Below are 23422 nucleotides of genomic sequence, written 5' to 3' on the forward strand. Positions count from 1 at the left end.
ATGAGGGGCTGGGGCACTTCTCTTGCTTTGATCCATGAGCAGATCCATTTTAGAACCTATGAAGGCTCTAAAATACTCGTGGCAGAATGAGAACCATCACTGGTTCCTATACACTGAATTTCTTCCCACCTTTTCCAGTTTTCCTGTGTCATGTAAGTGCTCATCTGGCAGATTCGTTGAAGATCTCTTGTGAGAGCCCAGCAAATCTTCTCTACAGCTCCAGAGAGCTGCAGAATCGAGTGCTTTGAGTCCTTCATTATGAACCTACCTCCATGAGATCACCACAGGCTCTGATTCACAATTTAATCTATTTTCTGCTAATAATGAGATGAACTGAAGAAACTGCAGAGAAATTCAATTAGTACTGTAGCTAATAAAAATGATCATTGTGGTAGAAAAGTGATTCATAACTGCAGAATGTGCTTCTGCATGTTTTTCATTCCTTAGCCTGCACTAACTCTTGTAATTTAACGTATCCCTGCTCTGCTGAACCACACATGGCTTCCCACTCAGTAGCACCCACAGTTTGTCTCCCTACCAGAGTGCTTTTTTAAGCATTGCTTCCCATGTTCTGCTCCTTCATCCACCAAAGGCAGTGGTGTAATACAGGACACCAACACACACTCTGTTTTTTAAATACTGTCATCTGCTTCTGAACACAGCAAAGCCCACGGGAGAGGAAACATAACAATGAATTACAATTTATCTACAGCCATAATTCCTACGGTGCTAACCAGGCAACAGCCAAGGTGGGTGTTTTAGCCATCAGACTTTCACAGAACCACAGATGTCAACTGTCACATGTGTGATACTGTTAGCACTGTTCTAGTTCTTCACTTCGCAAAATAGATTATAACCTCCTAATGAGAGATGCTGAAATACCTTAACAAGGGGATTTTCACACAGGCACTGATTGTGCTCAGTGGACATGGAAGAGTCCTGAGTAATTGGCACTTGTGGATCTGAAAATCTCTTTCTCTCATCGTATCTTTTAGAACTTATACTGTGCTCTGTTTGTAATTATCTTCAATCCCTGTTGGCAGAAAGAATCACTTTGTATTTCAAATTGTTTTTTATATTTGTGTTTCTGTAATTAAAAGGCCCACTTTACTACATAAGCTTAATACAAGAGGACTGGAAACAAACTCAGAATTTTCAACCACACAGAGAGAAGAAAAAGGAGCGTGTAATGTCAAAAGGACAGATCCTTCTCCCTCACCCTGATCCTTCTGCATTTGCCAGAATTATTGTTGCAAGCTTTACAGGAGTCATGGCAAGTCCCACTGACTTCAGTAATGGAGAGCTGCAATAGGAAATGTTGTATTTCAGAGTGGAATTTTGCTCCAAAAATGTTTTCCCGATAATTCTGGTAATGCTTTTACTGATTCAATTTGAATATGCAGTTAGTTAAGCACAATAACATATGCCAGCATGAACACATACATAGCAGTTGATGACACAGAACTTCTGCTATCGATACATGAACATTATTATTCTTCTGTCATGTAAATTTCAGACTGGAAAGAATGATTAGAGCCTGCAAGTAGATTCTGGCCTTGCAGCAATGGGCTTGAACAACCACCAGACACTAAGCAGCAACTTCTGAATTAATTTGATTAACAGTTTGCACAAGTGTTTTGATTAGTACAAAGTAAGCTGTAAAAAAAAACCTGCTTGTAGTACAGTTAATCTCTGGTATTTCCAACAGGAGCTTGGTAGGAACAATTAAAACAAAAAATGACTTATTGTTGTCCATTAGTAATCTCTACTCTTTTATCTGAATACGACTGCTAAATGGAAATAAAGTAGTTGGCTGAAAATATCTCAAATCTAAAACTTGGTGCAGAGAACACTTATGCATCTCATCCCCCAATTTTTCAGTTGCTCTGCAAGGTGAGCTCTTTACTTGGAAGGTATAGAAGAAAGCACAGACATAAGGTAACAGCTGCAGTAACAGCACGATTTTCTCCTTAATCTTTTCTGATAAATCTCAGCCTGAGTCAAGTTATGGTTGTTCTGCAGGGCAGAAATATGAAAACATTCCTGAAAGGTACATATCTTTAATGATTACATGGATACCAGTAAAATTTAAGCATCTACCAATACTGTGGAAATTTCAGCTCAGTGTGCAGATACTGACTCAGGTTTTTAAATTACAGGAATAAAACCCATCTCTATCCATACACGAAAAAACACATGGGCCCAAGGGAGAAGGTGAGTCCTAATAACCGTCTGAGAAACAGCCCCTGGTCTGGTCTTGGTGATGGACAGTCAAGGGTCTGACAGCTGGCTACTGAAGGGACCAGGAGGTCCATGCTGGCTGAGGGGCAACCACAAGCTCAGGGCCGTCTGTGGGGTGGACTGTGTGTCTAAGCCCTGTTACTGGAGGCACCACAGTGCCCAGTCCAGGACTGAGTATGGCTTCCTTCATTCCTGGACTTACAGAGGTGATGGTGTAAACACATTAAATATGTTTCAAAACCCAAAGCTTTGCTCCTTCCAGAAGATACCCAGCCATGTTTTATTTTCAAAGCTACATGGCAAAATATTTCTTAAGCTGCTCTCAGATGTGAACAGTTCTGTCCCCATTTTTATTGCTGAAATTGGGTGTCAAGCAAGGTACATGTGGCCATGGAGGAATGTCAGCAGCAGCCCATTGTGGAGGCTGCAAGGGTGGCTGACCTGTGAAGATGCCAGCAGGACTGCTGCAAGATCTGGCAACCAACTGGAGGCGAGGACAAGGGAGAGTGCCCAGGGCTGGACCAAGTACTCTTCACCCAAACTAGTCCTTATCTCTCCACCAGTGAGGGTAGGCTGTTGACTGAAGCTGCTGGGAAAAGCTTTCATGACGGCATTAGGGAAATGGAGCAAGGAAGTGATTTCCACAGAAGCTTTGCTGTTCTTCTCCAGTGTGTGTCTCCAAAGGTGTCTCACCTCTTGCTTTATGTATTAAAGTATGCACTACTCTTTTCTGTGTCTGCCATTACGCAAACAGGTATTATCACTGAAACCGAAGCCAACACTAAATAAGGCATAATAACCTCTTCAGGTTGCATTTAAGTGTTCCCTTTTCCTCCTGATAATTATTTTCTCTGTTTAGTTTTGCTTGAAGCATTTTCTAACAACCTTCTTCAGCTCCCCCCCCAGTCTGTGCTACTGAGTGGGCAGGAAGGGCCACTGTTGCTGTCTGACTGCACAACCACAGCTCTTTCCAAAAGACTGTTGCAGGCCCTGGGCACGCCAGTTTCTCAGCATATGGTTAGCTCTAAACCTGAAAGCTTTACTGCAGCCATATTTAGAGACTTTTAGGCTTCCTAACTCATCTGTGAGCTCTGTGCCAAAGCACTTCATACAATCTTAAGAAATCTTTGAAAAAGCCCATAGGTCATAGGATGATGCAGAGGGGCCTTAACCACCTCCACTCTTTCTGCCGCTTAGGATCTGACTTTGAAGAGAATCATCGCAGACTCTTTCAGTACTGAATATGTGGGTATTTCCATGCTCTTAATTTTCCTGAGGTCAGATGTTCAAGTCAGGCTTTATATGTACAAACCCTCAAGTGTTTGAGATATTTTACTGATGGAAGTGTAAGGAGGCTTCAGTAACTCCAGGGTCGGTGGGAAACTTGCATGGCTGTCAGGGCTGTTTTAACTCAGGTGTTTCTGTCTAGTCCCTTGGTCTATCTACGCCTTAATTCTTTAAACCTGCAATACTTATTTCCAGACTTCACTTTCCATTCCTTTTAGAAATCTATAAAGGATTAAAAATGACACTAGCCAAAAGCTTCACTTAAACTGTCGTTTTAAAGAATATATTATTTTCTTTAAATGTATTATTCAAACTCAATCTTCAGTTGCTTTGCTGTTTTGGAAGTGCTGCAAAACGGAGAGCACATTTCTGAAGATTAGATTTAGCTTTTGGTAATTCTTTGTACGAGAGTGGATTATTTAAAATGCAGAGAAAATAAGTGATTTTAAAATTCATATGGTTCTTTTTTCTATTTTGCATTTTTAGTAAGGAGACAGACTTTAGAAAGCTTAAACTAATATCTTGACCCAGAGTAAAAATGCAAAAATCTCATGAAATTTGCAGAAATATTCTAGATAGCAAATACAAGTAGATTAGATAAATGTGCGTGGAAGCTTGGCTTAGAGATAACTTCCTGAAACTCAGTCACTCCTTGTCAAGTTTGTACATCAAAAAGTTGATGTTCAAGAGATCTTAATCACCTGCGGAAATGAGGCCGCTTTATAGGAGGTAATACATAATTACTTTTATTTCCTGATAAAATTATTGTAACCACCTAGTATATATATGGCAAGATCACTTTGAAATTGCTCAGATATTCACATTAGTAAATTTAATCCTTGCACTGGGCCTTTCTACATCCTTGTAATATCCTTCTTCTTCCCTGTTTATTCCAGTTTCTCTGGTATGTTTTTCATAAGCATTACATATTCTAGTATGAGGTTTTATAAATGCCTGGACTCTATTCATTTGCAAGGTGATGTTTTAGCCTTTATTTTCTCATATGTTACAAGAAACATGCCATTCTATTGAAAAGCAATCTAGAATATATGAGAATCATTAGTTTGGGAAGTCTGTCTTAATCTCTGGTTTGGCAGTTGAATATCATGGGGAAATTATTCAGTATAAGGCAGGTAGGGTGCCTCGATACATCTATAGACAGATGCTTTTTGAACTGCTAATTGGCAGGTGAATATTTCTGCCAGTGTTATTTTGTCTTTTGCTGAAATTAAATGTCATCAATTCAGGGCACAGCAATCCACTCTTTGGTTTCACAGAAATGTATGTAAGGCTCTGCTCCATGAAAGACAGAACCCATGAACCCTGGTCCACCTAAGAGTTTAATTTCACACTTAAATTTAAATCTCTGTTATGGTTGAACTGGAATGCACACATGCTAAATGGTAAGTTGAAGTTTAAGTGCTCTGGTGTGGCATTATGCGTATCATCCTGCAAAGCTGAACTCTAAATGCTTCCTGACAGTGGTACCAAAAATAAGTTATGGGTCTGAAAGATGCTGAATCTTCGGTCTGGAGAATAAATATCATGCATATATTAGTAATCATCACAGCACGGGCATTTTTTAAAAGGGGAAAACCATAAACTGTGTCCAAAGATTAGTGGAGGGTGACTGTAGCTACTTGCAGGATTGCTTGTTTCTTCAGAGCTAAACATCATGACATTTATGAATCGGAACAACAAGCATGAAACAAATTTCAATATAATACTGTTCAGAAGGCAAAATGTGTAGTTTGTCCAAAAGTAGGAATGATGTCAACAACTGTACTGTTTGCAACACTGGAACCTGATGGAAATGAAGAGAAGAGAGTCAAGAAAAATAAAACATTCGGGGAGCACACTGAAGGAGGGGGAGATCGAAAATGCAGTGGGAGTTGACAAAAGAAACCAGCACTGATAAAAGAGTTCTCAAGAAAAGGCAAAAAAAGTAGAGATTTTTGAATAAAATGTCATACATCTTGGAAAAAAAGGGCTTAACAATGACTTTTATAGAAGGGAAAAAATAAGGGGTGGTACAAAGAGCGAAGTGAGTGGATCAAATGAAAAAGTGTTTTTTTTATTTTTTTATTTTTTTTAATTTTTTGCTAAACAGAACAGTCATGATAATTGAGATCATAAGCCAAATAGCATAAAGTCAAGAAATGCAGCAAGCTGGGGAGGGGTGGCCTGAGCAGAGCAGGAGGGAGGGATGCAGTACTGTGAGTGGAGTCTGGAACTCAGTGTGTCACCATAATCAAAAGAGAGAAAGAAAGAAGCAAAAAGAGCAAATGAGGGAAAATTGCAAATTTTTCTTAGCAACCATTCTGGAAAGAACAAAGTTTTGTTGAGAAATAGGTTGCGAAAGATGTGAAGAGGCAAGGAGAGAAGGCAAGACCTTTGTTTGCAAGTGCAGCATGAAAGTGGGGATGTTCAGACAGAAACACTGTGATCAGAGAAGAGATTTCTGAGGCTAGAATGGACAGTCTGCTGCTTTTCAAAGTCCCATTGTGCTTAAGATCAAAGGATGGCCAGATCATTTTAGCACCACTGCTTACAGATAAAAGTCAGGTAGGTTTTGAGACAGGCATCTTCATTATTAAATGGAGGATGATCGGCTGTGTTAACACAGCAATTAACGTGCTTAGGAATGGATGAAGATGATGTATAATTGTTTGCTTGCTTTATGTTGTTTTGCCTCCCTGGGGAATCCATTTTCTTTAATGTAAAACTGACAGCTGAAAACTGAAATCAGATAGTCAGCAAGTCCTGTGGGTACAAGGAGAAATTTTATTCAGTGTCTTCCTGATGGTCCCTGTGTGCTTCTGATTTTGAGGACTAGAGCCGCTGCAGAGATTTTCCACTAGAGTACTGCTTCCTGAAACTGGGCCTCCTCTACAACAGGTAGAAAGCAGGGCTCCTCCTGATTTATTCTATTTTCCTGTCTCCCCATCTTCTCAGTCTTAGATTCTGCTTCCCAAGCTCCTGAAACACAAGGTGACAATGCAGAGTTCATCCATCCAAAACCATGGATCAGAATTTATAAGCCCCGAGCATATCCTGCAGTCAGATACTCCTTAGAAACCACAATGCATATTCTCAGACACTAGAGTAAGAAGCAAGAGTTGTCTTTACTTTAATAAAGTAGAATCTTGAAAACATCTTTTCTAGAAAACATTTTTCACTTGTGCATATCCCTTCAACTCTATGGAGAATACCCTCCCTGCACCTGAGGAGCTGTTTGCAAAAGCAATTTGTACAGTGTAGTTTGGTCAGCAAGCTTGTTTATGAGTAGTATTACACTGATAAAAAGTACGAGAAAATTTAATTAGGAAGTCCTACGAGTCTATGAAGTCAACATTTCCTACCTCTTAATCTAATAGTTAACTAATGATCATCATCTGACTCTAAACACTTTCCCGCATTCACAGCAATATAAACATACAAAGTACTCTCTCAGCTGAATTTCAGGCATTTCAGATTTATGTATGTGGCATTAATTTATAACTCTGTCCTCTGCAATATTTCACCTAAACATTAGCAATTCTACCCAGTAAGTTTTTCCTTCTGGCCCAAAAGGATTATTACCAAATCATCTTTGCCAGGGAGAAAACAACCATTAATCTGTTTAAAATTAATCCAGGAGTGTAAACAAAATCATTAAGAAGTTAGGTGTAATCAGAATATGTTTATCAGACCAGCAATAAAAATATTGGCAATCCATTGTACAGGCAAACAGAATACTTTCATAAAAGTTACTTGGTAAAGGCTTTGATTTTTCTCTGATAATGATCTGATTTCATTACCTTTACATACCAGGATACACTGAGCTTAATTTTCATGTGAGAAAATCACAGTCAGTGGCAGGAACATTTCTGTTTGGCTGCAACTTCAAAGAGAGAATGAAAAATTTAGAAGGTAAGATCAATAGTTAGAAAACGAATTTCATCTTAACAAGGCAACTTACGGCTTGGAGCCATGCAAAACAACCAGAGAAGCTGTGACTTTCAGAATCATACGGGAGGAGAAAGGATAAAACTCAATTCAATGAAACAGCTGTTCAAGCTAAAATAAAGAAACGCAACAGGAGAAAAAATGCCCTTCCTCCTCTCCCAAATGAGTAGGAGACAGAAATCAGTCATGGAGGCTCTATTAGTCTTCTAGACTGCTTGGGCCACCTGTACCTCCCAAGTTCACACATTCCTGTGCTACTGATGGTTGTCAGCCAGCTGGGAGGCAGCTTTGGGCTCCCAGTCTCAGGGAGAAACTAATATCATGGGAGTAGGGGCCCAGAGCACCCGCCCTGTGAGAAGAACAGGAGACCTGAGGGGATGGAGCCAGGCCCTGCTAAGAGCGCGTAGCAGGAGGCTGAGAGACAACAGTAGGTGCAGGCTGAAGGAAGAAAGGTTCAAATGGGACACAAGGAAAACCTTTTCTTCCATAAGGACAGGTAAGTGCTGGAGCAGGTTGCCCAGAGCATTTATGCGGTGTCCATCTGTTTAGTGCTTCAAGACCCAGCTGGATAAAGATTTGTGCAAGCTGATCTCTGTGATAAACAGGAGGTTGATCCAGAGACCTCCATGTGTACAGGACTTCATAGCCCATTTTCACTGCAGCATCTCATTTTGCTTGCTAGCTGACCTGTCCCCTTCTCTGTACTGTTTGGGTCTGATATACCTGTTTCTTCCTGTGGGCAGAGAGGGAAGCTCACACCTGGGGCATAGCAATTGACAGTACTGACTGAAGGAACATTCACATCCATGCAGGAGCCCAACCTGGAGCGAGTAATAAACTAGATAATGAGTGAACAGCTACTAATTAATTTGCCTACATCACAGCTAGTTTACAGGCTTTTCTGTTGCTTGGAAAGCTGCACTACACCCACCCGCTCCCCACAAACTGCCGTCCTGTGTGACTGATTTGTAATCCTGGAAATTAAATGAGCTTAATTCTTTTATGGTTGCAAATTCCACACGTTAAAAGCAGCAGTTCCCAGAGGGAATCCTAATGGCAGGCTCCAGATGGGGCAGGAACAAAGTAACAAAATATAATTCCACTCATGGGTTTGAGGATCAAATCCTATATCCCTCCAAAGGATGTAAGTTGAATTTGATGCCCAAATCCCAAAGCATTTTGCTCAGCTGCTGCATTACCCTGTACACTATAAGAACATGGAACTTTGCCTCTGTGCATGCTCCCAGATGCTTTATATTTGACAATACTGTGCATTTTGGCATCTGTGTTACACCTGAGTCCTTTCAGGTTTCACCAAGTGGAGGCTGTGCCATCTGTCTCACTGTGGATGTTTGATGCATTCAAAGCACTCTTAGGCTAGTGCCCGGCTCAGAAATTGAGATGCTCACTTGAAAGAGAGGAAAAGGAAAATCTCGAATTTCAGCCTTTTTCTGAGGACTGTTGATATATTATGCAGGATCAGAGTGAAACATTAACCAGGTTGTAAAATGTGTACTGTGGGATCTGAAATGTAGGACATCACCCCCCAGCAAATTCCCTATCTATCTGCAAAGGTAGCAATCCAAGCTCACTGCTGTGAGCTCTCCTGGTGCCTCTGCTGGTTTTTACAGCTGTGGCTACACCATGACTCATTTTCAGCAGAAGGGTCAGAGACTGCCCAGGGCCTGGCAGGTGGTTTAGTCTCCTCTGGGGAGGTAGGTCTAAAATGACAGTGTTTCAAAATATGCGGAGATGAAGGGAATGAAACAGCCCATATCCTAGGTAAGAGTTAACACTGAGCAACTGCTTGAAAGGACTAGAGGAAACCTGCTGCTTTCAGAGAAGATTTACCCCTGGGCAATGAGTATCTTAGGCAGGATTCTCAAGATGGAAGGAGATGGGGGGGAAAAAAAACAAAAAGAGAGGACAGGGGCAGCAAAGGAAAAACCTGTTCTGTCTCCTCATGGCTAGATAAGCAGCTTCTCTTTTGACAGGTTTAGTTTGTGATATTTCCTCGGGCATCTCTTCAGAAAAGAACCCAAATTCTTAAAAATGGGGCTGTGAGGCTGAGCACCTCATCTCTTTGTGAATGGGTCTGAGGTGTTTGTAATTTGGAAGCAACCTATAACTCATTTGTCAGGAGTCCTTCCCTTCATTTCAGAGTAGGGATAGATTACATAGAATGTTTGATCAAGTTTTATTTTAAGTTAAGCATTGGAGTCTCTGATGTTCTATAAGGGGCCAAACAGGCTGAGGATGCTGTGTGAAGGACAGCAGTTACGCAAACACAAATATGCTACCCACAGACAGATCCCTTAATAGCTTTCCACCACTGCATTATTTTTCTCACTTTTACCACTCAGGAACTTTAAGGTCACCTTTCCCTTATCCTACATCTTTCTGCTATTCAGTCAATCAAGGCTGGCTTGACAAAAGGACCCTTGCTCCTTCACACCTCTGCTGAGTTAGCTGTGATGTTTCAGGTACCCATTCCTGCTGTTTTCATTTCACTAGGGGAATCATTACAGGATTTCATCAGCTTCGTGTCTATTATGGATAATTTACAAAATATAGAATAGTTGCCTTAAAGAAGACAAAAGACGAAAACAAGAGAATGTTTAGAATTTGAAACAAAGACAGCTTTTTAATTGACTATAGTGCTTTAAACCACCTGGCTGTGTTTCCAGGCAACAAGTTGTCTAACTATATGTGACCAGCAAGGATGTCTGCTCTCTTTAACTGTGCTTAAAAGGATCCATGATGCCTGCAGTTATTTTCAAAAGGCCTGGAAGGGTGAATAATCTCCTCCTTTATGTGTTTAGTCAGAAGATTTGCTGGAACTAACTGTTCTAGTCCATCTAACTGCATCACTGACCTGACATAATGAAATCATCATGCAGGTTTTCTATTTCACTGAACATTTTTTCCTCTTGCCTCCTAGAGAAACAAAGGTCTTTCTCCTTAGGTAATACCCACTCTAAAACAGGCATGTCATCACCTATCAGCTTTTGATGGTTATTTCCTCTCCTTCCTAATTCATCATGTGGAAGAATGAGATGTTTTTCTGAGCCCATCTTCATTAAAAAAAACCTATGTAAAATAGAGCATTTATGAAATCTGTGATCAGAAATCCGGCTTTACCTCCATAGCCTAACAAGTCCTGCGCAGAGCTGCTGCTCTCAAATGCTGAGATGGGAGAAAAAGTGATAAATATTGTCCACAGAGTATTCACACAATACTTTCCTGAACAGACCGTAATTCAGGATGTGGCACTGCTTTCTCCATGGAAGCACAGTATGCAGCTAGACTGAGATTTACATTTTCTTGATTACTCTTGCAGAAGAGAGAAATTTCCAGACAGAGTTAATATGAATTTAACGCCAAAAGACCGATACATTGCTTGGACAGTTCTAAAGCAAACAGGGTTGTTTTCAGCGTTGAAAAGAAAGCTCTGAGGAATGTATATTATAGTTTCTCTGTAGTTTTGGGAGTATCTATAAATGATTTAAAAAATGCTTGAGGCATGCATTTACACGGTTAGGGCTATGTCCAGCCTGCTCCTCTCATCGTTTGAAGATTTCTCAGGGGTGCAGGAATGGAGGATGGGTGCTGAGTGCCTCCTAGTGAGAACATTACATATGAATGCCACACTGCCATGAGCTGGCACCGATGCTCAAAGCAGCAGCCTTGCAGCACACCTCTCCTGTGCAGCTTTGCACTGCCTTCACCCTTGTGCTGTAAAATTGCTTGTGTAGTGCAGTAAGCTTTCTGTCCCCTCCCCTACCACTATATCACATTATACCACTTCCCTGTCCCAATCTACCACTCAGTTGCTTAGAGCTTTGTGCCAGGGCAGAGAGGCACAGCAATAAGCAGGAGAAAGGGAGGAGGCCAGCAAGATGTTTGGAGGCAATGCTGGCTAATGCCAGCTTAAAGTACTTGTGAACTTGTAGCCTGAAACAGGTCATTATGAATAATGAGGTGGAATTCCAGTGATACTACACATTTTTTATTGCGGAAGGACAAGTTTTTCTTTATGCTTAAAGATGATGTCTTACATAATTAAAAAGTAAGGCATTCACTGCAGATTCTTAATAGATCCTTAGCACTTAATGGAGTAAAACAATTTATGATGGCTGCTTTATCCTGTTCTCCAGCTGCACACGTTTTGGGTTCAAATCATGAGTTTTCACTGTAAATTCAGACTGCACTAAAGGATTTAGACTAGCAACTGACTGAATCAACACAAACTCTATTTGAAGAAACACATTTCCTTAATTTTACCTTGAAATCATGGCACAGGTTGGATACAGATTTCAAGAAAGAAAGGTTATAATTATAAATAGATAATGACAGCTTCAGGCTACACCATTTGTTACCTCAGTCTCACTTAGTTCCATAACGATATTTGTGTTCAGAAAATCCGAAAGAGCATGTGAGTGCATTTGTATGTCCTGTTACACACAGCATTGCTAGCTGCAGTACAGGTGGGCTCTCTTTAAATTTTCACTGCCTGTTTATGACTGCTCAACTGAAAATACCACAAAGCTGAAATAGCACTGTCTGGTTATTTGAAGAAAGACAGGTGCCAAAACAGTGTACATGTTATTTAATACACTACATTTCTTCAATTTACATATTGCAGATCTTTTCTAAAGAACTCAACCACGCCAAAACAGGGCTGAAGACGTGGAAGCAATGGTGTTAAGAGAGGATCTCATCCAATAAGTAACAACTTGTCTTCCTTGAACTGTTTTCTTACATGCTGAACTCTGCTGCAAGGGTATAGGTTAAGAAGTATCCTAAATGTTTTAACACACAAAACCACCTTTAGTTGTTTCATACCTGCAATCTGTCACTAACCCATGTCTTTGCTCACCACAGCACCAGCCATCAGCTGAACAGTAGGTATCATATAATCGTAGAATTTCAGAAGCTGGAAGGGACCTCCAGAAATCACCTACTCCACCTTCCCCACAAAGCAGGCTCCCTACATCAGGTTGCAGAGGTAGGCAACCAGGCAGATCCTGAGCGTCTCCAGAGAAGACTCCACAACTCCCCTGGGCTGCCTGTTCCAGTGTTCCGTCACCATTATTGTGAAGTTCTTACACACAATTGTGTGGAACTTCCTGTACTTCTACTTGTGGCCATTTCCCCTTGTCCTATTGCCACGCACTGCTGAAGAGAGTCTGACCTTGTCCCTTTGCCTCCTGCACTTTAGATACCTACAGACAGTGATCAGATCCTCTCTCAGTGTTCTTCTATCAAGGCTAAACAGACCCAGTTTGCTCAGCCTTTCCTCATAGGATGCTCCAGGCCCTTTATCATTTTTGTGGCCCTCCACTGGACTCTTTTCAAGGCATCCTAGTCTTTTTTGTACTAGGGAGCCCAGAAGTGGACACAGTACTCCAGGTGAGGCCTGACCAGGGCAGAGTAGAGGAGTTAGGATCATCTCCCTTGACCTCCTGGGCACTCTCCTTTTAATACACCCAGGATGCCATTGGCCTTCTTGGCCACCGCGGCACACTGCTGGCTCATGGCCAACCTGTTGTCCACCAGGACGTCCAGGTCCCTCTCCTCAGAGCTTGTCTTCAGCAGGCCATCCCTGAACCTGTGCTGGTACATGCAGTTATTTTTCCCTAGATGCAAAACCCTGCACTCGCTCTTGAACCTCATCTGGTTCCTCTCTGCTGAACTTTCCAGCCTGTGCAGGTCTTGCTGAATGGCAGCACAGATCTTCTGGTGTATCAGCCATCCCTCCTAGCTTTGTATAATCATCAAACTTGCTCAGGGTGGACACTAACCCCTCATCAAGGTAATTGATAAGGATGTTGAACAAGAATGGACCCAGCACCAACTACTGAGGAGCACTGCTAAATACAGGCCTACAACTGAACTCTATGCTGCTGTTCACATCACTCAGAGCTCTGCCAGTCAGCCAGTTCTCAATCCACCTCACCATCCACTCATCTATTTCACATTTCCTTGGCTTCTTTATAAGGATGTTGTGGGAGACAGTATCAAATGCCTTGCTCTTCCTCCATCCACCCAGCCAGAGATGACATCATAAAAGGCTACCAGGTTGGTTGAGCTCCTGCTGACTACTCCTGATAACATTCTTCTTTTCCAAGAAGATCCTGCTATGATCAACAACTCAGTAGTGTATGTATATGAGTATATGTACTGTAGTGCGGTCTTAAATGGCCCCCTAAAAGCTGCTCTTGGGAAGGAAGCAGCTGCCTGTCATTGGAATTCGCATGGGGAAGAGGTGATAACCACATCAGGACAGGGTTAGTGGTGTGGGGTTATGGGACCTGCCCTACTGCCAAGCCAAAATAATGGCTTAGATTGCCAAAAGCATCAAGAAAATAGTGCATTGTTTCAAGGGATGTTAAAGAATGAGTTGGACTATGTTGGGGTTAAGCATATGGTGGAGCACACTGAGAGGACAGTTGGGCTGGATGATTTTGGAGGTCTTTTCCAGTCTTGGTGATTCTGTGATTCTGTATTGACCTTTGAAATAATGCATTACTTTTCACTGGTCCTGCACGTGAGGTTTGTATTCCACGGTTCAGCCTATACTAATACAAACATATGGTTCAGTAATGTATAGTTTGCATTTGGTCAATACAAACTCACAGATGAATCTCAAGCCTTGGGGTTAGTTGCCTTCCAGTGCAATGTGTCCATAAGCCAGTAAATCTCACTTAAAGAAATTATTAACCTTTACTCCACCCCCTTTCTGCTAAAGGGAATGGATTTCCCAGATAATCTACAGCTCAGAGCAAAACTCACTGATCTCCTTATGCAGGAGCTTAAAGAAAGCTGTAGGTCTTCCTTTGGATTTTCAGAATGGGAAGGACATAAAGCCCCAGTAAGCTTATGACAGATATTTCTTCCCCCTTGCTTTCATTGCTGCTGGGGTCATGTGCAGGAATCGCTAGGTCCAGTTCACCTGGACAAACTGTGGAAAATGAAGCTGTCATTCTTTAAAGAAAACACAGATAAGGGCAATGCTGCAAAGCAGCTCTACTGTGGTTTTAACTGTGAGTGACTTAGTGTAGCCTAAGTATTCAGTGAAGGGTTCTGCATCTTGTTTTGTCCAAGGATGGAAACTTCTGAAAAAAGCCTCCCCTGAGTTTTTCAGATTTCTGGTATTTATTGCAGTGTTACAAAAAGTTATTGCTCTATTTTGGAGTGAATCCAGAATTGTGACTGATTGAAGGGCCATAGTCACTTGAAATTTCTCACATCATAATCATAGGATGCATATAAAAGACCTATAGCTGCCTAAACTATTAACTAAATCTCTCTGGAAAACTGAAGTTTAGGTGAAAAAAACTTCATTCTACATTTTTGGAGGGCCACAAAATACTGAGAAATGCATAACTCAGACTTTTCAGAACCAGAAAATTCAGTGTTAACAGCCAAGCACACAAATTTTTCTGTTTTTAATGCTGGATGTTCTACTTCACCCTTAACACCCATTTACATTTCACCTCTGAAATACTTCGACTGCAAGGAAAAAATGTTACTATAGAAATAACTGTATCAGCTTAATTTTATATCTCCATCTTTCTCTTTTTGTTGTTTGTTTAATCTCTTCTTTTTTACATCTTTGTGTGAGGCACTAATATTGTAACATGCCACTGCTATATGCCCGGAAAACTTCGTACTTTGTTAATGAAAAGCTGCTTATAGCAGTGTAAAATGACACCAAATGGACAAATTCTTGAGGTTTCTTACTGCTCAACTTTCAAAGTTAAGCAAGCTTATTTTCTTGTATGCTGACTATTATCTAAATATCAGAAACTGAGTATTGAAGCAGAAACAAAGATACTGTTCCACACAGTCACCTCAGAAATCTGCAAGACTAGAAAATGAAATGAAAACATCCTCACCCCGCGATAGTGCAGGCCACACTCTACCAGGAAAACAATTCACTCTCTGTCTCTCTCTCTCTCTTTTTTTTTTTTTTAAAGCAACTAACACAAAAAGCAAAACAACAACATCTATCCAAGTTATATTCAGCTTCTAACACTTATTTATTTATTTTGAGAAACTCAAAAAGAACTGGAAATAAAAGATGGTAACCCTTCTACATCCTGTACAAGGCTGGGCACGTTTCTCTTTCCAGCCCTGTTTCTGTTGTAACAAATTTCAGTAGCTTTCTGGTTTGAATCATCTTCCCTACCCCACTGGGTGCCTCAGATAATTCTCTTTTGTTTGGCTCTAGGCTAACCGTATGCTTGTTTCTGCTCTTCTCTCTTTCTGTGCCTTAGCTGTTCCTTGCTTGCCAAGTCTGTCCCTGCCCAACAATCCAGCTCTTCTCTCCCGCAACTTGTTCCCATCAAGCACATTCAGCTTCTATAAGAAAAGGAGAAACCAACTCTGCCTGTGAAATATTCCTCTTTTTTTCAAAGCTCACTGATCATAGCAAAGCAAATAAGCAATCATTCTACCTGTAGTTCAAGCCCATTTTTTTTTTTTTTTTCTTTGAAGGAACTTAAAAAGCACTAATTGAAAACCAGAAAGTTAAACAGATGCTTCTAATCACAGTCCCACCCAAGCACCTGGACTGCAATACTATCTTTTCTCACCTCAGCAATTTTCTCTCATATATGTATATTTTTACTGTACTCCCACCTCTTATTGCCTGTCTGCATTTTCTGTATTTTCTGCAGTCGATGTTAAAACCAATTGACTTCATTAATTTTTTTCTTCTAGTCCAAAGAATTGATGGATCTCAGATAATCTAATTTTCTTTTTTCTTCTCACTTTTAGATTGCTTCCCATAGAGTCACAGAATCCTTTAGGTTGGAAAAGACCTCCACAATCATCTAACCCAACCATCAACCTGATATAGAGCCCCATCACTAAATAATGTATGTCCCTTCATGCCAGATCCATATATCATTTAAGTCTCTCTAGGAATGAAAACTCCACTGCTGCCCCGCATAGACTGTTCCATCTTTTCCTCGTGTTAAATCTGAACTTCCCCTGGTGAAATTAGTCCATTTCTCTGTGTCCTCTCTTGTCATCTGAGAAAAGAGACAAACACTCCCCTCGCTGCATGCTCAGAGGCAGATGTAGAGAGCAATGAGGTCTTTCCTCACTCTCTTTTCTACTTTCCTTCCTTTTCATTCTTGAATACATGTTTTCTTTGCTTACCTGAAAGATGGTATGCTTTTTTTTTCTTGATTATTTTATGCATTCTGAATCTACTTATCCATGTCATTCTTTCCAGGTGAACTCTGCACAGTGATTTTGTACTAAAAACCACCTTAAACAGTTTTTGAATACCAGCTGAGGTGTATCCAGACCAGAGAGTACTCCCTGTGTGGACTCATATCGATGCTGATTTATTTTCATTTATATCTGAAATCTTTAGATCTGAATTTGGTTGCTCTTTTTATTTCTCTAAATTTAGCCATTTTTGTTTGTTTGTTTAACATTTCATGCCTTACAGTTCACAGCTTAGATTGGTACTGGGTAATGTTGACTGTTTTGTCCCTCTTTCCCCCCCACTGTTGACCAGTTACTGACAGCTGTGTATTTCCAGGACTGGAGCTTTCTATTTTTGCTTGCCTCCTTACTACCCACATTAATCTCCATTCTTGAACTCCTTATTTATTTTTCCCTTTATACCACAGAAGTTTTATCTGATCTGTCAAGCTTCTTTTATAATTGTGTTCATATTCTTGACCTTGTCATATATTATTTTCTTTATAAGAACATGGGAATTGCCAAATCAAAAAACAAACAATGATTCATCAAACCTATGAGCTTGTCAAAGAGGGCAGGAAAAGCTCACAGAATACCTACACAGGGATACAGTGTTATATAAGGGTACATAAATCCTCCTTGGCTTCCAGCATTGATCAGTTTGAGCCCTCAGGCTTTAGATTATATAGTTTACAGTTCTTATTTCACCTAGTATAAATTATGTATTGTCTTTTTGTGAAGGCACAGTTAATCTTGGTTAAATTTTACTAACATTTTGGCTAAAAAATATAGTTATTTGCATGTTATATAAGAAGAATTTTCAACGCTGAGAAAATATCTCCTTACAAAAAAACCTGAAAAAATGTATTTCATTTTATATGTCACTGGCTAACAGCGCTCTCTCTGAGATAGGTTCCTTCCTTTTTTTCTGTTTTTATGTATCACTCTCATCATTTATACTTTTCTTAAGAACACTAAATAGACTGTGACACTTACCCTTTTTTGGCATGCTTTGAACCCATAAAGCAACAAACAGCCTGCCCATCCAGGCCCTTCTGCCCTGGTTTGTACTGATTCCACTTATGCTTTTGTAACATTGTTTGCTGAATGTCCTAATGGTCTGCTCACAAAATGATGAAAATCTCCTATATTTCTAAAGTAAGAACAACAGATCCCCAGATGGATTGAAAGGGTTATTTCTATAAATCTGCAGCAGAAAAGCACACAGGACACTCTCGCAGGGTCAGTCCTGGCAAGCTCAACCATAAGACAGGGACAGAGAGTCACTTTAGAAAGAGAGCTTTAAAAAGACAGATTAAGGTAGAAGGTTTTAGATAGCTATCTAAGGGTAGGGAATAGCTGTCTCCTTAAAATTTCAGCTTTAGGGATGGTAGAATCACCAACGTGCCAAGAAATTTTTCTTAAATAAATACCAGGAGTAGGTCCAGTACTGCTCACTGAAATATTCCTGTCACAATTTGTAGGCACTTAGCTTTGAAATTATCCTATTGTTTTTGCATGTTTTACTTTTCCTCAGTAATAAACAGGTGCTTGAGAACAAGGTATGTAGGTGTTGTCTCGTGTAAAACAAACAATCATAGAACTGAAATGTATGCTATACTAGGTTGGAAAGATCATCAGGTGCAATTTTTCTATGGAATAAGAAAACCCAGGTGAGATTTCCTAGCATCCTGTAAACTGCGTCTTGAAAATCTACAGTGATGGAAATTCTACCACATCCTTGGGGAGGTTATAGCAGTGACTAATTGCTCTCCTGGCAAATAATAGTCTGTCTGATATCAAGACAAAACCAGCAGCCATCAGAGATACAGCCATGCTGTTCCAGTTACAGAGTACATTTCCTGTTTAGAGTGAATACTCTGATACCATCGTTGTTTGAAACTTCACCTGTAAGTCTAAGCAAAATGACTCCAGTGTCAACATCAAAAAATAGTTCTCCAGTGCTATAGATCAGAGCCTCTGGGTTTCACTGTCAGAAGACTTCTTGCTTGGCACAGAAGGATCCCAGTGAACCACCATCACAACATCCCATGTGCTAATTAATTTCTGAGCCCCTAAGAATCTCCATCCCAAACTTACACAAGGTCCATGATCAGTTAATAATTTACTGTGATGTATTCTGAACTGTTAACATCCCATTACCCATTAAATCAGCTGAATCATTAAGCTCTCATCAGTTGTAAGTTCAGAATACAAAAACCCCAAATAATGTGCTGCACGTTGCATTTCACTTTAATTAAATAAAAATAGCTGGGCTGGGAACTGTGGGTCAGAAAATAAATTTCCCCCTTTTGCTGGTAGTTAGCACTTATTTCATCTCCACCCACTGGCACTAAGACTCATAGGACGAAACTAGCTTGTCATATAAAAGAACTTTGTCAGATATAGTCAAATTTTTTTGTCATCTCAGTTCCCTCAGGTGTTTTCAACCCAAACAGGTGATGCATACAGCATTTGCTCTGTTTAGGTGCACAGGATGCTGCGTGATTTTCTTTTAAACCTCCAGAATTATTTTCTATCTCTTCTGTAAAGAGTGCCCAGAGCTGCTTCTTTCTACGGTTTATTTATATGAATTTTGACAGCTTTTATGTACAAATGATAGTACTTAAACATTACCCATGTTTTCCCCTTGTTTCCTACCAATCACAGTGCCAGAGGAGGTTTGAGTAATTCACTTTCACTGACTGCATATGAGCAGGAACTTCTGATGCCATGTGTTGTTTCCTAACACAACCTTGTTAATCAGAGAGGCACCCAGGGTGACCAGCTGCAGGCAAGTGAACCTTGGCCATGTAGTTAGTGTGTTTTAGCTTGCCTTGGTAGCTTCCTGGGCCCAGCTGCCTCCCAGCAGAAATTCAATGCAGGCAATGCTTGCTCCTCATCATTTGTGAGGAGGAAAGTGCCAGCATGCACACACACGCTTTAGCATCCTAAACCAGAAAGGTAAACCCTTCTCTGTATTTGAAGCATGTTTTTTACATCTGGCTGAAAAAGCGTTTGGTCATCATTTAGTATCATTACATTGTTGATACTTAGGTATTTAAAAATGAAAGTAGTGTTGGCTCTTTAAGGGAACAATAAAACATTTGGTCTGAATGATAGCTCCTATGGACTTTTAATGGTTACAAGACCGAAGAAACCATTTGCTCTTGAAAGCTTAGCAGCTGATTCAACACAGGCTGATTAGATAAAGAAAAAAGAATGGAAGGATAATAAATAAAAGAGCCCTGTGGTGAGAATTCTAAGGAAATGAAAAACACTTTATTGATAATCAATCTATGGTAGAATTTGATAATGAACTTCTGTATAATAAGCAGCCCATGTGCTCACCCTGCCACTGGAATTCTAATGAGGAAGATAATACATTAAAATTAGAAGTTTGCCAGTGAGCCTGTTATTAAAGCAATTAAACATTTTTTAATGCAAGTAAACAGAATTTGTTGCAGTCTGTATTTCAGAATCATACAATAAGCAAGGGTGAAAGGAACCCATAGTGCTCATGGCATCCAACCCCTGGCTGCACACATAATCACCCAAAAATCAAACCCTATATCTGTGAGAACTGTCCAAATGCTTCTTGAACTCCTTGCTCCTGTGCTGGGGGTTGTGCTCACCACCCTCTGGTGCAGACCCTTTCCCCAACCCCTCTTCCCAGCCCTCCCCTGGCACAGCTCCATGCCATTCCCTCGGGTCCTGTCGCTGTCACACAGAGCAGAGCTCAGCGCTGCCCTCCGCTCCCTGTGAGGAGCTGCAGCTGCCATGAGGTCTCCCTTCAGCTCCTCTGCTCTGGGCTGAGCAAACCCAGGGACCTCAGCTGCACCTCATACATGTTCTCCTCCAAACCTTTCACCACTGTCATGTCCCTTCTTTTGACACACTCTAATAACTTTATGTCCCTCTGATGTTGTGGCACCCACACTGCACCCAGTGCAGGAGGTGAGGCTGCACAGAGCAGAGCAGGACAAACCCTCCCCTTGCCCAGTGGCAGTTCTGGGCCTGCTGCACCTTAGAGTACAGTTGGCTCGTTGGGCTGCCAGAGCTCATGTTCGACTTGCCATTAGCCAGCACCCCCAGGCTCTGTTCTGCAGGGCTGCTCTGCAGTCTCTCATTCCCATCTATATGTACCTCGAGGATTGTCCCATTGCAGTTACAGAATGCAGTGCTTGCTTTTCTTAAATTTCATGTGGTTGGTGATTTCCCAGCCCTCTTAATTTATCAAGACATCTCTGCAAGGCATCCCCATCCTCTACTCTTTTGCCATTTGGATATATGATTTTTATATTATTCTCCTTGATAGCAAAGGGGCTAAGATAACCTTTGGTTTTGTGCTTCCATGAGTTTAATGATTATTGCTTATTGAACCAGGTGAGACTAATCTTGATGAAATAATTGAGAAAAATATCAGTATAAGAAAACATGCAATTATGATTTATTTGTCAGTTAAAAGTAAGTTTTTCATGTAAAGCAAGGGGAATTTTAGGATGTGATGGTGGGTTGGAGTCCCTTCTTATTTTCTGGACTATGTTAAATTCCTCTGTCCTTGGACTCTTTAAATTCTATTGGCGTCTGTTCTCCTGTAAGTCAACGTGTGCTTACCTGACACAGCAGGTAAAAAATCATATTTCTTCTAGCATCTGAAAAGCTATGATCAACCCCTTGCTGTGCTCCAATGGAATGTTCACTAACCAGAGCTATTCCCAAATATGTGTGCTGGTGCTCTCCCATCTCAAACCCATCTTCCAATGATGCTCTTACATTCAACACTTGCTGAAATTCAATCTCTGTGGCAATGGTAAATCCCATCAGCTGCTTCTTGCCAACCTGTCAAAACTCTGCATTACTATCTTATTTAGCTACTGTTTAGTTCATCCCATGTTGCTCTCATTTTCTTTTTCAATGAGTTCTACTGCATGATTGTTTTCTGCTGATTCTGCCAGCCCGTCACTAACTGTTTTCAAACAGGCTTGCCACATCACTTCAGAAATTCATGCTGTGCTCTTCCTCTCTTCTCATTCCCACTGCATCTATCACTGAAGCTAGGTCCCAGGTGGTTGCCTGGAAGCTTAAATAAGTCACTGTGCTCTGTGCACCATTTTCTAAGGCTTTGCTTCCTCTAACAGTACTGTATCTTTTCACTTCCGCAAATGCAGGTTAAGCAGTTGAGTGGTAGACCTTGAGGTATAAGTGATTTTACTCTTTCCTATTTCTTTGAATAGTTCAAAGTGAATCGAGTACTTCACCTTCTACAAGCTTGTCAGAATACCCCATATCTGGGAGGTGTGTGTAGTCGAGAAAACAAGAGGAAAGAAATGTAAAAGAAGGACCAAAACCATTAACAGAATATTTTAGATAGATAGCTTAAGGAATTTTAGATTTCTGAGGCAGTCACCAGGAAACAATGTTCTCTAGAATAAAAGATGACTTAAGTGCACTTACCAAGTTTCATATGCATTTTTGTGTTAATTCTTGTGGCAGGTAGGTTTGCTATTTCTGAGATGAGAAAAACTATTAAAACTGCAAGTGTCAGGGCCCCCAGCACCTCAAACCTCACTTGGGATCTCCATCTATGAATGGAATTATGAAAAATATCTATGCAGCTGGTAAGTTAAATATTCACAAATTGTGATCAAGGGAAAAGATTTAACAGCATCCAGTACAGAAGAGAATATAAGTGTTAGCTAAAACATAAGAGACATAGATGTTTCAGTCTTGTTCATATGCATCAGTCTTCTGTTTTACTGCTACTCTTTTTAACATGGGCATGCAGATTTGTCTTGAAAATTCTGTATGCTCTGATGAGCCATCATAGCTCATTTTCAAAAGACATGAAATATCCAGAGATCTGCGGATGAATTAGTAGTGTCTCAGTGTCAGTGCTATGTGGAGATCAAATCAATAAAACAACTACTTATGTAGGAAAATGACACAAACCCCGAACTACAGATGTCATAGCACAAAGTATTAGAGATATTGAAAAAATAACATACTTACACAACAGTTCTACAGCTTGGAAAACATCTGATTTTTTTTTCCCACTCAGTAGTATTTTGAGGCTGAGGGGTAGCAGAGGTTGTTAGAATTCTTACTAAATGTGATGATTCACATCACATGTGGCAGCTCTACATACCAGACATATGTGAATAACCATCTGCTCCAATTTCACCCAGAACACCATATGTACTAAAGCTGGTGTTGCCCAATGGAATTTTGAAGAACTATATGATACATGTGGTGGAGTTCAAATCTCTCTGAACTGTCTGCCAGTGTGAACAGGTTCCACTGCATTAGTGTCTTAGGAAACATTTCCATTTCTTTACTTGCTTATAAAACCTAGAGACTGGAAGAGTGATTGTATGCTTGTTCTATTTTAAGGAAAAATCTGTGCTTATAATTTTAGTATCGAGGAAACTGATACTTACAACCCAGTCATGACACATCACAGGTTCTTTTCTTGAAGGGGCTTCATAACTTCTTCATTCTTATCTGTGCACCACATTCTAGACAACAGCAGTAATTTCCACTACTTTCCTCAGCACTTTTGTAGATGATAGCACTCTTTATTCCATGTCATCAAGCCTGTATAGTAGAGATTCCCCAAGGTAGGTCATTTACCCATTGCTTTTCCTCACATTTCTTTTCTACAAACAACATATTTTTTAATATCCATAACCTGGGACAATATCTGGGGGCTTTTCTCCAA

The 23422-nt window shown here is 40.5% G+C and overlaps 1 long non-coding RNA gene across 1 annotated transcript; it reads right to left on the reverse strand.

Moving 5' to 3' along the window:
• Positions 1 to 6292: 6292 nt before the first annotated feature.
• Positions 6293 to 12548, reverse strand: LOC107308221. The gene is made up of 3 exons (XR_001552693.2): positions 12322 to 12548; positions 7329 to 7411; positions 6293 to 6507 (listed from the first exon to the last, which is right to left on the reverse strand). It is a non-coding gene; the product is annotated as an uncharacterized LOC107308221 (long non-coding RNA).
• Between the last annotated feature and the right edge of the window lie 10874 nt (positions 12549 to 23422).

This window comes from Coturnix japonica, chromosome 1 (assembly GCF_001577835.2).
Source record: "Coturnix japonica isolate 7356 chromosome 1, Coturnix japonica 2.1, whole genome shotgun sequence".
NCBI classification, from domain to species: Eukaryota; Metazoa; Chordata; class Aves; order Galliformes; family Phasianidae; genus Coturnix; species Coturnix japonica.